The following is an 11,844-nucleotide window of genomic DNA, read 5'->3' as shown; positions in this document are numbered from 1 at the left end:
TACAGTTTAAATGAGTGAGCTATATGGTATGTGAAATATATCTCCAACAAAGTTCTTAAAATGATCACATAGAATTTTTTAATATTAAATTAGATAAGTGCTGATCCTCTCAGTTATTATCAAAGTGAGTTTTGGCAAAGTGCTTTCTCAGGCATTCAGGTGATAGAAGTCATAGCTGCTGCTTGAGGAAAAATTTGGCCACTTGCAGCTATGCTTGGGACTCAATTCAGTGTAGGATAGCCCTCCTATAGGAAGAGAATACAAGTCAGGTATTTCGATTTTCATAGCTCATGCTTCCTGATAATCTGTCCTTCAAATCTCTCAGAGCAAAATTAATGATACCCAGGTTCTGCTAAAAGCCTACTGAGGGCAGCTGCTTATTATAGCTAAGAGCTGAAGGCAGATTGGCAAACTTTGTCTGTAGAGCTACACTGTGTATGTTTTAGGCTTTGTGGACCACATAGTTTCTGGTGCAAGGATTCAGCTCTACCATTATAGGCAAGGACAATATGAAAGCAAATGAATATGGCAGTATTCAAATTAAATTTTATTTATGGACACTGAAACTTTAATTTCATGCAATTTCCATGTGCAATGAAATATTATTTTTCTTTTGGTTTTTAAAGAACATTTTAAAATGTAAAATCATTCATAGATCATAGGCCATACAAAAATAGGCAGCAGGCTGTATTTGGTCTTTGGCTTATAATTTGTTGACCCCTGCCCAAGGAACTTGTTACCTGTTAACACAAGCTATTAAGTGTAGACTTTGCTAAGTAATTTAATCACCAGAAATTTTTGTACCTTAATATTATTAATTTTAACTTTAAAAAATGTCTTTACTAAGTTACATATATTTATTTTTAACAGCCATATTAAAAATACTTTAAAAATAAGTTTCTATATCCTCTACAAAATGCAAAGCTGTCATTATGTGAGGGCCCTTGTAAGACTACAAATACAATAAATTAATTTTAGAATTTAGTATAGGGAAGAGTTTAATAGTATTCTTAGAATCTAATGTTTCTTTTTTATCAAATAATGAGAATTAGATAGTTCATAATGGTTTCATTATTTCATTACAATTCAAATTATATTAATTCAGATTTTATTAGATTTATTACTCCATATGTCTTTTTTTTTTGTAACTTTTATTTTTTTTAGAGATGAAGTTTCGCTATGTTACCCAGGCTGGTTTCAAATTCCTGACCTCAAGCCATCCTTCCTCCCTGGCTTCCCAAAGTGCTGGAAATACAGGCATGAACCACTGCACCTGGTCTATATTTGTATTTCCATGATTCAACTGTTTGTCCATATTTCATTTTGCAGTCTGTCATCTGCTTTGGAGATAATCGAGGTAAGTATTTTAAAAGTTATGAGAATACAATGTATAAAATAAATGTGCAAAAGACAGTCGCATTTCTATACACCAACAATAAACAAACAGAAACCCAAATAAAAAAACACAATTCCATTCACAATAGCCACAAAAAAACCGAAATACCTTGGCAACTTCCTAACCAGAGACATAAAAGACCTTTACAATGAAAACTACAAAACACTGCTCAAAGAAATCAAAGATGACACAAATGGAAAAATATTCCACACTCATGAACTGGAAGAATCAACATTGTTAAGATGTCCAACCTACCCAAGGCAATCTACAGATTTAACACACTACCCATTAAATTACCAGCAGCATCCTTCTCAGACCTGGAAATGACAATACAGGAATTCACATGGAAACATAAACGACTATGAATAACCAAAACAATCCTCAGGAAAAAAAAAAAAGTGGGAGGCATCACACTCCCAGACTTTAACTTTATTATAAAGCTTCAATAATCAGAACAGCCTAGTATTGGTACAGGAACAGGTATATAGACCAATGGAACAGGATAGAGATTCCAGAAGAAAAGCCTCAATTTCTCAACCAACTTATCTTCCAACAAAGCCTCCACAACCAACCACTAGGGAGAGGAGAACTCATTCAGTAAATGGTGCTGGGAAAACTGGCTGATCACATGCAGAAGATTTAATCAAGACCCCTACCTATCACCATACACAAAACTCAACTCTAAATGGATCAAAGCCTTAAACGTAAAACCCCAAACCATAAGAACCTTAGAAAATGCAGGAGACGCCCTTATGGAAATTGGAGCTGGCAACCAATTTCTGATCAAAACCCCAAGTGCCCATGCCATAAGAGATAAGTTTGACAAGTGGGACCTCATCAAACTGACAAGCTTCTGCAAAGTCAAAGAAACCATCAAGAGAGCAGGGAGACAACCCACAGAATGGGAAAAAAGTATTTGGTAACTGCATATCTGACAAAGGCCTAACATCTAGGATCTACAAGGAACTCAAACTTGCCGAAAAGAAAAAACAAAAAACAAACAGCCCCATGACAAAATGGACAAAAGATATGAATAGACACTTCTCAAAAGAAGACACATGAGCAGCCAACAGATACATGAAAAAATGCTCAACCTCACTAGTCATCAAAGAAATGCAAATTAAAACCACACTAAGATACCACCTTAACTCCAGTCAGGATGGTCATCATCAATAACTCAAAATACAACAGATGCTGGAGAGGATGCGGGGAAAAGGGAACACTTCTATGTTGTGGGTGGGAGTGTAAATTAGTACAACCTCTGTGGAAAACAGTTTGGCGATTCTTAAAAGATCTAAAATCGACCTTCCATATGACCCATAATCCGCCTACTGGGAATATACCCAGAGGAACTCAAATCACACACAAATGTTTATTGCAGCATTGTTCACAATAACAAAAACATGGAAACAACCATGCTGCCCATCAAAAGAGGATTGGATTAAAAAAATGTGATACATATACATGATGTAATATTGCACAGTCATAAAGAAGGACAAAATTATGAACTTCACAGCAACTTGGATGGACTTAGAGTCTATAATACTGAGCAATCTATCACAGAAACAAAGAACTGAGTATCACGTGTTCTCACTCATAAGGGAACCTTGAACAATTACCATAATACTATAAGAAAAGGATTGGCAGTAGTGGGACATTGCAGGGGGCTGGGAGGGATTGGCAGTAGTGGGAATTGCCAGAGGGGGCACACCTCATCAGCAAGGATACCTGCATAATGAGCATTTGCATACCTAACCCTGAATTGTACCCCACATCTTTAAAATAAAAACTTTTTAAAAGAAGAAAAAAAAACTTTAAAATATTTTTCCTCGCGTTATGGTTTGCCTTGCACTCTTTTAATTATGTCTTTTGATGAAAATATTTTTATAAATCTTTTAAATAAATTTTTTATAAATGTCGTTCAATTTATAATTTATTTTCTTTATTAATATTTCTCCTTGTATACTGTTTAGGGGACCTTTGCTAACTCCAAATGTATAAAAGTTTTCTTTCTCAAGCTTTAGTTTTACTTTTTATGTTTAGGTCACAATTCATCTTAGATTGACGTTTTTATATAGTGAGAGGAGAGATCAAGGCTTCATTTGGCTATTTAAATTAATCTAGCACCATTTATTGAAAGAGCTATTTCCTCCTCACTGAATGTTAGTGGAAGTGTGGTCATGTGACTACTTCTGAACTCTCTGCCTATTAGTCTATTTCTACACAATTAAGTGTCATAATTACTGTAGCTGTAAAATAAATATCTGGTAATGTAAATTTAGTAATGTAAATCCTCCAGCTTTGTTCTTGTTCTTCAAGATTGCCTTGGCTATTCTTATCTATTCTACTGCATCTCCTTATAAATTTCAGAATAAGGGCAACCCCTTCGGGGTTCCCTCCCACCATGGGAACTTCTCTGTCCTCTCAATATCCTGCTTACTCAAAAAAATAAAAATTAAAAATAAATTTCAGAATGAACTTGTCAAATTACAAGCACACACATACCAACTGGTTGATTTTCTCAGGGGAGTTGCATTAATCCTACAGATAAATTTGGGGAGAATTGAAATGGTTACAATATAGAGTCTTCCAATTAATTAGCTTTGGTTTATCCCTTTAATTATTTAGGTTTCCTTTAATTATCCACAGCCGTACTTTGCGGTTTCCTGTTTGCTGCTGTTTTGAAAGTATTGAGTCTTTTTTTCTAGATGTTTTAAAAATTTTCTCTTTCACATTAGTTTTCAGCAGTTTTGTTATGATGTGTCTATATGTGGCTTTCTGTTTAAAAATTCTGCTTGAAGCTTATCACAATTCATGAATTGGGGGTGAATTTATTTTGTTCATTTCGAAAATTCAAAGCTACTCTTTTGCTGTCTATTTTCTTTTTCTTTTTTTTTTTTGAGTTGGAGTCTCACTCTGTCGCCCAGACTGGAGTGCAGTGGCCGCTCCCGGCCACCGCAACCTCGACCTGCTGGGCTCCGGCGATTCTTCTGCCTCAGCCTTCCGAGTAGCTGGAATTACAGGCGCGCTACCATGCCCGGCTGATTTTTTGATTTATTGTAGAGATGAGGTCTCGCTGCCCAGGCGGGTCTCGAACCTGCGGGCTCAGGCAATCCACTCACCTCAGCCTCCCAAAGCGCGGGATTTCAGGCTGAGCCACCGAGTCCGGCAGCTGTGTATTTTCCTTAAGATATTGATCACAATAATTTTAAAGTCTGGTAACTGAATGGCTGGATTTCCAGTCTTTTTCTCTTTTCCAGATACTTCTCTTTAAGCTGATTTTTGTTATGTTATGCATAATTTTGAGTTGGAGTCTTACTCTTTGTCACCTAGACTGGAAAGCAGTGGCATACTCACAGCCACCGCAACCTAAACTTGCTGGACTTAGGCAATCCTTCCACCCCAACCTTTCAAGTAGCTGGAACTATAGATGCACACCATTACGCCCAGCTAGTTTTTGTGATTTATTGTAGAGACAAGGTCTCGCCAAATTACCCAGACTGGTCTCGAATCCCCAGGCTCAGGCAATCCTCTTGCCTCAGCCTCCCCAACTGCTGGGATTACAGGCAAGCCAATGCAATCAGCCAGTTAATGTTTTAATTGAGTGCCAGACATCGTCTTTAAAACATCATGAAAGGTCTAGATGTGTTGCTCTTCCTCCAGAGAAGATCTACTTTTTCTCTTATCAAGGTTGCAAAGGGACAGGTCACCTAAATCCAATCCTAAACTGAAGTGACCCAAGACTAGTTTGCAGACTTTACATAAATTCCCTTTCTTATTTTGCCTCTATTCTTAGAGTTTAATCCTTTATAGACTCCAATTGAGAGCCTGTAGAGTCTCTAACAACACTACCTCTTGAGGTATCCTGAACTCTAGTGTTTTGCTTCCAAAACATGAATTGTGAAAAGCTCCACTTGGATCTTTAGCTATTTTCTGCTTGTTTTCTTGTCATCTTGCCCTGTGCAGGTTTTTGAAAAAATGCCTTAAGGAGGAAATTGGTACCAAGTATCTAACTCAAGTATTTGTACCTTCTTTCTCTTTGGGATCTTAGCTTCTCATGTTTTAACACCTTTGAATACCAGAAGTCCAATATCTGTCCTGTCATTCTGTGAGTTTGACAAAAGTTGTCCTGGCTTCTCTACTTCTTTCTCAACACTAAGAATTAGCAAATGAACCAAGGAGAAAAGTTGTAGATAAAAACTTGTTCTTATCTCTATTACCTTTCCTTCTCTTTAGGATCTGAACCCTCAAATTCTAGTTGTCTTTGACCAGAGGAGATCTTGAATTTTGTCTTAGTTTTCTGTTTGTTCTCATCAGGAGTAGTGGTATGTTGCAAGCTACTGTATTAAACTCTGTAACATATATGTATCTTTGAATTAATTATACTATTTGAGTATATCATGGGTTAGAAATTCCACAAAATGTTCATAAAATGCTTACAATATTTATCATGTGTTAAGTCGCAAAAAAACAATAAAACACAAAAGCAGGGCATATGCAAATTACTTTTTCCAACTTTACTGAGTCAACTACAAATCAATTAAAATACTAGCCTAAAACACAAAAGACTTGAAAAAAAAAAAACTTGCTTTAAGAATAAGTCAGAATGGACAACAGAAAACTTAGATATATGAAATGATTAAATTATTGCATCCCAGTCTTAGTCTTAAAAGAAAGTGACTGAGAGGGAAATATGTAAAACCTTAGCTGCATTGGTTAAAAACAAGAAACATAAAAATATATTAATTGCAAATTTATCTAGAGACAAGAAAATGGCATAATAATCTGAAATAAATTAATATAAAAACACAAAAATTATAAAAGTTGGAACAAAAATTAGAATACATGATAAATACCTGAACCCGTTTCTTTAGAAATAAGAATAAAATTGCCGGGCTCGGTGGCTCAGCCTGTAATCCCACGCCTTGGGAGGCTGAGGTGAATGAATTGCCCAAGCCCGTGGGTTCGAGACCCACCTGGGCAACTTGGCGAGACCTCATCTCTACAAGAAATCAAAAAATTAGCCGGGTGTGGTAGCACACACCTGTAGTTCCAGCTACTTGGAAGATTGAGGCAGAAGGATCGCCGGAGCCCAGTAGGTTGAGGCTGCGGTGGCCAGGAGCGGCCACTGCACTCCAGTCTGGGTGACAGAGTGAGATTCCAACTCAAAAAAAAAAAAAGAATAAAATTGACAGATATTTGAAAATTCTCACCAAAAAAATTAAGAATGCTAAAAATATCATGACTACAAAATAGAGAAATTGTTTTCAAGAATTTTAGAAATAAATCTGTTAATTTTGATGAAATGAGCCATCTTGTAAAAAGTTAGAAATGAAAGAAAAAAACTCAATAGAGGACACAATATTAACTTGATAACTTCAAAAATAGTTTTAAAGTGAGACAAATTTATACTCCTCCTAAAGCCCTAGGTGAAATTTTAAAAATTGAAATGTAATACATTTCAAGGAAAAAGGTAAAAACTGAAAGCAGAAGAGGTTAAGCAACTTTACCAATGTCATTCAACTAGAAACTGATGCAGTCTTTAAAAAAAAAACAAAAACGTTTTCAATGTATAAAAGTTTAAATGGCATTTATATCAAATAATAATAATAAAATTGCAAAATAAAAAGTATAACACATGAGCACAAATGCCAAAATCTAAACAAAAATATTAGCAAAATAATTTCAGAAGAATCTTAGAGAATATATTATAACCAATTAGAAAATTTTTAATGTTGCAATGATTTTTTTTTGGCTGAGTACAGAGGACTTTATTGATAATGAATGACAAAGAGGGGCTTCCTAGGCTCCCCCATTCTTCAGGGAGTGTGGCATGGACACTGTGAGGAGAGGAAATGCTCAGTGTGGTGTGGGACTGAGTGTGACAGGGACTCCCCAGCAGCTGAGAGCCTCTCGTGCTCTCGCTGGTGGTCTGGGAGCTCTTACTCTTTGAAGGCCATGTGAACCAGGAGGTCCACCACCCTGTTGCTATAGCTAAATTCATTGTTTTACTAGGAAATGAACTTGACAAAGTGGTCATTGAGGGCAATGCCAGTTCCACCATCGAAGGTTGAAGAGTGGGTGTCACGGTTAAAGACGAGGACACAAACTGGTGCTTCGTGTAGCCCATGATGCCTTTGAGGGAGCCCTTGGATGCCTGCCTCCCCACCTTTTTGACTTCATTATATTTGGTGAGTTTCTCCAGATGGCAGGTCAGGTTCACGAAGGACACATTGGTGATGGGGACAGAGAAGGCCATGTCCGCGAGCTTCTCATTCAGCTTAAGGATGGCTTTACCCACATCCTTGACAGTGCCAGCAGACACAGAGGTGATGTTCTGGAGGCCCCCGAGGTGGTAGGACCACAGCTTCCCAGAGGGTCCTTCCAGTCTTTTGGGAGACAGTGATGGCATGGACGGTGGTCATGAGTCCCTCCACAATGCCTAAGTTGTTGTGAATGACCTTGACTGGGTGGCTAAACAGTTGGTGGTGCAGGAGGTGTTGCTATGGTGAGGTAGTTTTGGTACTTCTTGTAGTTCACGCCCATCACAAACATAGGAGCATCAGCAGAGGGGGTGGAGATGATGACCCTTTTTGTTCCCTCTGTAAGTAAGCCCCAGTCTTTCACAAGGTAGTGAAGACACTGGTGGATTCCACCACAAAGTCAGCAGCAGAGTTGACCCATTTGATTTTGGTGGAATCTCGCTCCTGGAAGATAGTGATGAGATTTCCATTGATGACAAGCTTCCCGCTCTCAGCCTTGAGGATGCTATAGAACTTGCTGTGGGTGGAGTCATACTGGAACATGTAGATCATATAGGTGAGATTAATGAAGGAGTCATTGACACTGACAATATCCACTTTGCCAGAGTTAAAAGCAGCCCTGGTGACTAGGTACCCGATACAGCCCTATCGGTTCACTTTTGCCATGGTGTAGCGGGAATGCAGCTAGTTCTGTTCCCGAGATAGAGCCACCTGTCAAATGGGAGGAGCAGAGAACTGCAATGATGGTTTAAATGTAGGAAAAATATAATTAATAGGTTAAAGGAAAATATCATATGACTATGTAAACTAATGGCGGAAAAACAATGAAATGGGGAACAAACCAATTCCTAACAGAAAAAAAAATAAAATAAAATTATACATAGCCTAGAAATATGTATAATGCACGACAAAGAGGGGCTTCCTAGGGGCTTCCATTTCTGATAACTATGGAGAGGCAATATCTTACTTTATAGTGAAACACCGAAGATAGTTCAAGTAAAGTCAGGAATAACACAAGGATGCCTGATATCACATCTATTGTTTAACACTGATCTAGAATTCCTAACAAATGTAATTATACAGCACAAATATGAAAAATATATAAATACTGGGAAGAAAAAAATATTATAATGTGTGGCTAATATTATTATTTACCTATAAAATGTAATAGAATAAAAATCAAAATATTTAGAACCAATAAAGGAATTTAATAAAGATCTATATAAGAAGAACAATATACAAGAATCATTAGTGTTCTTATTTAGCAACTGTAGCCAATTTTTTAAAAATAGAAAAATTTATTTTACCATCCCACAGCAATTGTTTGAAAAGTAGGAATAAGCTTAAAATACAAGACCTATAAGAAGATGATAATAAAATGTTACTGACAGACATGAAAAATGCCTGAATAAATAGATAAAAATACCATCTTCTAGGAAACAAAGATTCAATATTTTTTAAAGATCCCACTCCCCAAATTACTTTATGCATTTAATGCAAAAACTTAATCAATATATTAATGGAATTTAGGCGATTGTAAAGTTCATTTGGATGATCAAGTGCATGAGACTAACCATGAAATTTGTGAAAAGAAAAATTGTGACAGAAGCACTTTTATACTACTTTTCAAATTTACTCTAATATTATAGTGCTTAAAATAATGTAATATCAGTTCACATCAAGACATACAGTCCCAAAGAAAAGAATATAGACTCTAGACAAGCCCATATATATGTATGCATGTGTCTATGTTTGTATTTTTATATGAAATAAGGCAGTATTTCGAGTTCTTGATGAAAACACAAACAATTCAGTAAATTGTGCTGATAAAGTTGAAAATCTATTTGTAAACCAATAAATTTGCACCTCTACCTCACACCATATACAAAAGTAAAATCCAGGTGACATGGTTATCTAAAAAAAAAATTCAATAGGGAGGGATAAGTTCAAGAGATCTAATGTATATAATGGTGAATATAGCTGATAATAACACATTGTATACTTGAAAATTTCTGAAAGTAGATTTTAAGCATTCTCACCACAAAACAAAAATTTTACAAATGTGAGTTAGTGCATATGTTAAGTAGCTTGTGTTAGTCCTTTAACAATTTTTTTCCAAAGCATCTCATTGTACACCATAAGTATATATATACATTTTACTTCGCAATAAAGAAAATGAATTTTTTAAAAAATAAAAACCACTTTGGGATGGGAAAGACCTTACTAAAAAGAAACAAAACCCAGAAGTCATATAGAAAGTGATTAACAGATATGATTACACAAAAAGATAAAACACTTATATTACAAGACACCATGAACAAAATACAAAAAAAGACAAAAGGAATCTGAGAGATATTATCTGTAACATTTATAGAAGCAAAGGCTTATCAGTCAGAATAAATCAAGAACTCTATGTTGATATTTAAAAAGTAAAACATCCAATTAGAAATATGAGAAAAAATATATATGCTTACAATTCAGAGTAGAAAGTGTAAACTAGTACAGCCTCTGTGTGGCGATTCCTAAAAGCTCTAAAAATCGACCTTCTATATGACCCCGCAATCCCCCTACTGGGAATATACCCAGAATAACTCAAATCATTCTATAAAAAGGATACCTGCACACGCATGTTTATTGCAGCATTGTTCACAATAGCAAGAACATGGAACCAACCGTGCTGCCCATCAAAAGAGGACTGGATAAAAAAAATGTGGTACATATACACAATGGAATATTATGCAGCCATAAAGAAGAACAAGCCGGGCTCGGTGGCTCAGCCTGTAATTCCATGCCTTTGGGAGGCTGAGGTGAGTGGATTGCCTGAGTCCACGGGTTCAAGACCCGCCTGGGCAGGCAAGACCTCATCTCTACAATAAAATCAAAAAATTAGCCAAGGGTGGTAGTGTGCCCCTGTAATTCTGGCTACTTGGAAGGCTGAGGCAGAAGGATCGCCGGAGCCCAGCAGGTTGAGGCTGCGGTGGCCGGAAGCAGCCACTGCACTCCATTCTGCACTCCATTCTGCAATGCAACTGAGTGAGACTCCAACTCAAAAAAAAAAAAAAAATGAAATACAAAATCAAGAACTTTGCAGCAACCTAGATGGTACTAAAGTTTATAATACTGAGTGATCTTTCAGAGAAACAAAGAACTGAGTATCACATGTTCTCACTCATAAGTGGACCTTGAACAACTATTATAATACTATAAGAAAAGGATTGTCAGTAGTGGAAAACTGCAGGTGGGTGGGTGGTGAGGAGGTGGGATTGACAGTAGTGGAAATCTGTCTGAGGAAGTGGGGGCACACCTCATCAACAAGGGTACCTGCACAATGAATATTTGTATACCAAACCCTGAATTGTGCCCCATAATTTTAAAATAAAAAAATTTAAAAGTTAAAATAAATAAATAAATATATTTTGAAATGTATTCAACCTTACCAGTCGTCCAAATGCAAATTAAGAAAACAATAAAATATCATTTCCCTTTACAACAGCTTAGCAAAAACAACAAAAGAGTCAAATGACAATATCTAATTAGTAAAGGCTTTGAAGAATCAACATTTTCATATATTTTTAGTAGCGCAAAATAGTACAGCCCATCATTTACAGGATAATTAGTATTTACCAAAATCATAAATATGAACAAGCGAAAGAAAAAAATTACCCTTTTTTTCTACCTAGACAAAGATTATGAAGAAGGATGCAGATTGCCAAAAAACTAAGGAGCCACATATTTTGAATGACAAGATTATTTGTAAACTAATTTACAGGGAACAAGAACTGAGAAGCAGAGATGTCCATAAGAAAGTGAGATTTCTATGAATTTCCAATGGTTAGAAGTGAAATTAGTCTTATCTGTTTATCTAGATATAAAAAACAGGATGAACCCAGTCAATATTTGGTTTCACCTCTCCATACTCTTCAAAAACTCAGTTCCAATTCCTGAAATCTATTCTAAAGAAATATTAGCATAAACATCCAAAGATTAACGTACACAAGTGTTTGTTGCAACATTGTCATGTTCAAAAAATGTGAGCATTAACAAAATGTCCATCAATAAAAATGGCAAAAGAATTTTTTTAAATGTACCAAATTTAATGAGGTCTCACTTGTCTATCTTATCTCTTATGGCCTGTGGGTTTTGGGTTTTGTTCAGGAATTGGATGCCAGTTCCAATTTCCATAAG

At 36.2% G+C, this 11,844-nt stretch overlaps 1 pseudogene; it reads right to left on the bottom strand.

The window, feature by feature from the left end:
• Window positions 1-7,338: 7,338 nt before the first annotated feature.
• LOC103262536 lies at window positions 7,339-8,292 on the bottom strand (annotated as a pseudogene).
• Window positions 8,293-11,844: the final 3,552 nt, after the last annotated feature.

This window comes from Carlito syrichta, unplaced genomic scaffold, assembly GCF_000164805.1.
Source record: "Carlito syrichta isolate Samal-C Ts95f unplaced genomic scaffold, Tarsius_syrichta-2.0.1 Scaffold304548, whole genome shotgun sequence".
NCBI lineage: Eukaryota > Metazoa > Chordata > Mammalia > Primates > Tarsiidae > Carlito > Carlito syrichta.
This window is presented reverse-complemented; position numbering and strand designations above follow the sequence as displayed.